Source organism: Amphiura filiformis, chromosome 11 (genome assembly GCF_039555335.1).
Source record: "Amphiura filiformis chromosome 11, Afil_fr2py, whole genome shotgun sequence".
NCBI lineage: Eukaryota > Metazoa > Echinodermata > Ophiuroidea > Amphilepidida > Amphiuridae > Amphiura > Amphiura filiformis.
The window spans coordinates 41676561-41681106 of record NC_092638.1 but is presented as its reverse complement, the minus strand read 5'-3'; positions in this window follow the sequence as shown (position 1 = coordinate 41681106).

Below are 4546 nucleotides of genomic sequence, written 5' to 3'. Positions count from 1 at the left end.
CAGTGTTATTTTGTGAGTAGGTCTAAACTGTTAATTTGGTCAATTTTACACATTTGTTTGTTCGTCCTTTTGCAATTCAAACATATATAAGCCCATTTATTTTACATTTTCTTGATTTCATTTGATTAAGAAAATTCCTACCACGAAAAAAAAAAAGAACCACATTCCCACCATTTTGGCTTAAATATAGTGGATTTTATTCAAATTTACGAAAATTTCTGGAAATTTGCGGAAAATCACTGAATACCGAGGGACATAGCGTCAGACTCGAACATGCTACAGTACACATGTTAAGTTAAAATGTGTCAACGAAGATTAAAATGTGTATTTTATAATTCTCTCTCAATTTCAACAAAAAGTATAGATCTACACTTTTGACCCTATGTTGATTATCGTGTTGACTGCATAGCTTTTAATTGTGACTGTATGGTTCAAGATCAACTAAATTATGTTTATTCTCTGGTACATGTATTTCATTGTACTTTGGCATGAACAAGTCTATGACCTTTGAGTATCAATTTGGTTGTTTGAACAAATGATGGCCGTGGTCCCTTGTCTTGTTCCAATAAGTACAGGCTAGGTATTAAGAGAGGCACAAGTTTATCCCGGCAAGTTTATTTCTGTTGTGAACATAAATGTGAACATTAATGTGACCGTCTTTTATGTATTTAGATGTCTTTTGTGTTGTAACACGTAACAGTTAGGTTTTCTCGTGAAGCATATGAAAGGGAATTTATATTTTTGATCAATTATTTTGATAATTTTCTATTGAAATTGCTAAAAGATTGGAATCAAGTTAATTTTGCTGAAGTTGGCGACAGTACATAGGGCGCCACGTGCCGTTTCTTTTGAAAAAGTTGAAAGAAAGGGAATGCCTCTTCATACGGTACTTATATGGTTTGTTTTCGACTATTTCCTATACTATTGGAACCGATTTATACCATATACACACAGTGATGGGAATTGAATAAATAAGTTTATGATAGAATCATCGCGATCATGCCGGTGACAATCATTTAGTAATGCCCCGAGCCCCGAGTAATGCTTGTTTTTATTTTGTGTAACCATGGCAATTGCAACTTTAAAAAACTCCAAAAAACAAAATCAATATGCCTTCTTACACACAAATTTATCAAGTAAGATTGTATAAACTAATAAAGGTTTCAGTTGTTGATAAAAACAATCAATTCGTTTGTATTTCTTGTGAAACATACCGAAAAAGTACACGTACTATTTTGACTTTGCCTTTATCATGGTATTATTGCTGATATCACTGTGCAAATCGTGGTTCTTTGCTTCTTGTGTGTTGTGTTCTAAACAACATCCATAGTTGCTACAATCTTTACCTATTTATAGGCCTATATAATTAGCTATAATTAATTCTTGGCGGAAATGTCCATATCTTTCTTCCAGCAACAAACAAGCAATTAGCAAACATAAAACACTGATTTTATGACATGAATGGTATACTCTCATCATCAAGTAGTGTAAGTGTGTATCATAGCATGTAAATTGAACAAAAATGTACATGTAGGCCTAGATGAAACTGAAGTTCTTTCATGCATGGATCAGTTTTGGTCCATACATATTTTTGGCATACATGTAGAAGTAGTCTACTTTAGGATAGCTGTATCATATAAATAGAATTGTATAAAAAGATTTGTGCAATGATTATCTGAATGTAAACAAACAAGCAAACCAACAATTCAGGGGCAAAATGGGCATGTAGCTGATGAGTACGGCCAATTAGCAGTCAATCACTATTGCACACTCATTTGAATGCCTTTCAACATAATTATGAAGCAGAAATTCATTTCCCGACATTTACAACAATAGCATTCGTATATGTACGATGGGCGAATAATAAGTTCCTGCAACCATTATGAATCTCTACTCAGGCGTGACACAAGCAACATAATTACAACAATAACAACAACCACTTTATCTTTCAAAACACACAACAATTCAGAGTACCTTTAATTACGTAATCTAATTTGCAAAGAGAGATCATAGTCAGTACAATAGAAGTTGTTAAAATAGACATAGGCCTACGTGTATTCACATGCGTTGATGGTATGCATGATAAAAAAGTACCAAAAATGTCTGGAAAAAAGAAAAATTAATTGAACAGCTCTAAAAATATGACAATGTTTGCCCAACAGTAACAGTGTGGGTGATTTGCTATATATGCCTACTAATTTTCTTGCTAAAATTAAGCGAACCTTTTGAAATTCAAAATTCTTATCCAGGGCCTCCCTATGGTGATACTCTGATTACATAAACTTGACTTTTTCAAGCATAGGGTTCAATAAGAAAGAAATGTTTGTGATTTCAATGCTGGGACCTCCTGATTAATGTTCAGTATCAAACCAGAGCATTTATGTAATATTCTTGAACAATACCTCAATTTGGCTCTTTATTTTCCACTACTTCTTCTGAAATCCGACCAGACAGTGTCCAAACCAAACTTGGTCCAAGTATTCAACATCGCTAAAGACACATTTGTTTTGAAAGACAAATGTGCAAATCACAAGTACTAAATATCATCAAAGCCATGCTCATAGTGAGCTCTCATGATACTTGATTGGAGTTACATAATCATGATAATGGAATTTATTGTCCGCCCCTCGTATTTACACGGCATAAATGCGACAAGGAAACAACATGCGCATGATCATTGCATCGTAGGCTATACATACTCTTCGGAGTAGGCCTACTACTATATCATAATTCTCAATATTTTGTTATGAATTATTGCATTGTATATTTGATCAGGCACTCTCCATTCAGATTCAGATCAATTGGCTACTACCACTGCATGATTGAAGCGCGTCAATTTCTACGTACCTGGGAATGAACTATACCTGGGATAAATAATTATGTGCACTTTACCGGTACACAGTACTGGTCACCTTAGGGTGACGATGCTCTGCGTTGGTTTTGATCAACTATGTTTGCGGCGGCATCATTTTGTAAAAAGTAAATATATAGGCCTATGTTTCTCATACAGATATCAAGAAGAACTCAATTATTGGATGGCTAGGGTTCTTCAGGCAGATAAATATTCAGAATGAACATCGCATTGCATACAGCTACTGCGGTGTAGGCCTACATAATTCTAAATTTATTCTATTATACGGTCCCTGGCATATATCTAAGCTACCTCATGAATTACATTCAAGAATATCGATATATAACAAAATACACATTTTGCTTTGTAAAAATGTTCTCAGTAAGATGTACTTATCATTATGTTGAAATTAACTCTAATACTGGAATTGATACCGGGGTCCGATACCATCGAACTTTATCAGGAATCTGATTGATTATGGTTAAGGCCGGGCCCTAGATGGTGCATGGTGTGACGTTGCAAACAGTAGCTTAGCCAGCGGGGGACAGGGGGGCAGAGTGCCCCCCGACAAAAAAAATGAAAGAAAAAGGGCCCCTCTGACAAAAAATGAAAGAGAAAATCAGGAGGGCAAAGGAAAAGAAAAAGGGCAAGGAGCCCCTTTTCTACCAAAATTCAGGGCCAAAATAGTGTAAAATACAAATTTTTCCGCGCTACTCGCGCACATTGTAACAATGAAGCCCTTTTTAACCGGATAATGGGCGAAAATAGTGTAAAATACCATTTTTTTCGTGCTACGCGCGCACATCATCCCAATAAGCCCCTTTTCGGGAAGCTCGAAGACATACAGTCTCTATGTATTGTATGATGCAACTGCAATGTTTTTCGTCTGTGCCCCAAATTTTTTATTTTGCCCCCCCTGACCAAGAAAGCTGGCTACGCCCCTGGTTGCAAAATTAGTAGGTAACAGATTTTAATTTCAAAATAATGGATGAATAATCCATACTAAGTCTACACTAAGATATAGTACGCATCATGTTTGGTAAGATTCCTTAATATTTGAGGAATTAATAAACAAAAATGGTTATACTAAATGCATATAAAATGGGACATTGTCACCCATGCAGTAATATTGTGGACGGACGTAAGCGCGCTGGCCGTCCGTCCGTCCGGACGCAAATAAAAGAGCTTTTCATTAAAAGTGCAAGTACACTCGATCGGCGAGTAGGCCTATGCCTTTTGCAAATAATGAAATGTTATTGATATCTTACATATGGCTTTGAATGAAATTGCTACTAATTTGAATTGGTGTATATTCGTAATGCACTAAGGGAGTGTTCATAAATACTTTGGTAGGGGTGGTTGGAAAAGTTGGAACCTCGGACATCAAATTTTTTTTGATCCCCCCTAAAAAAGGGTGGATTTTTTTTTATCCCCCTCTTTTTGGTCTAAAATTTTTTTAATCCCCCCTTCATTTCTAGAGGTTTAGTTAATCCAGCACCTTTTGGAGACGAAATAAGTTTATGGTACAAATGCGCGCGAAGCACATGAAAAATGTTGCCATATTGAAGCTAAATTGGTGATATATGGTACGAAACTATGAAAAATTTGCGGTTAAAATGGACAAATATGGGGTTAATTTGGTCAGAAACCCATATAGGCCTACAGGCGTCAACATTGGGGGGGGGGGGTGATTGT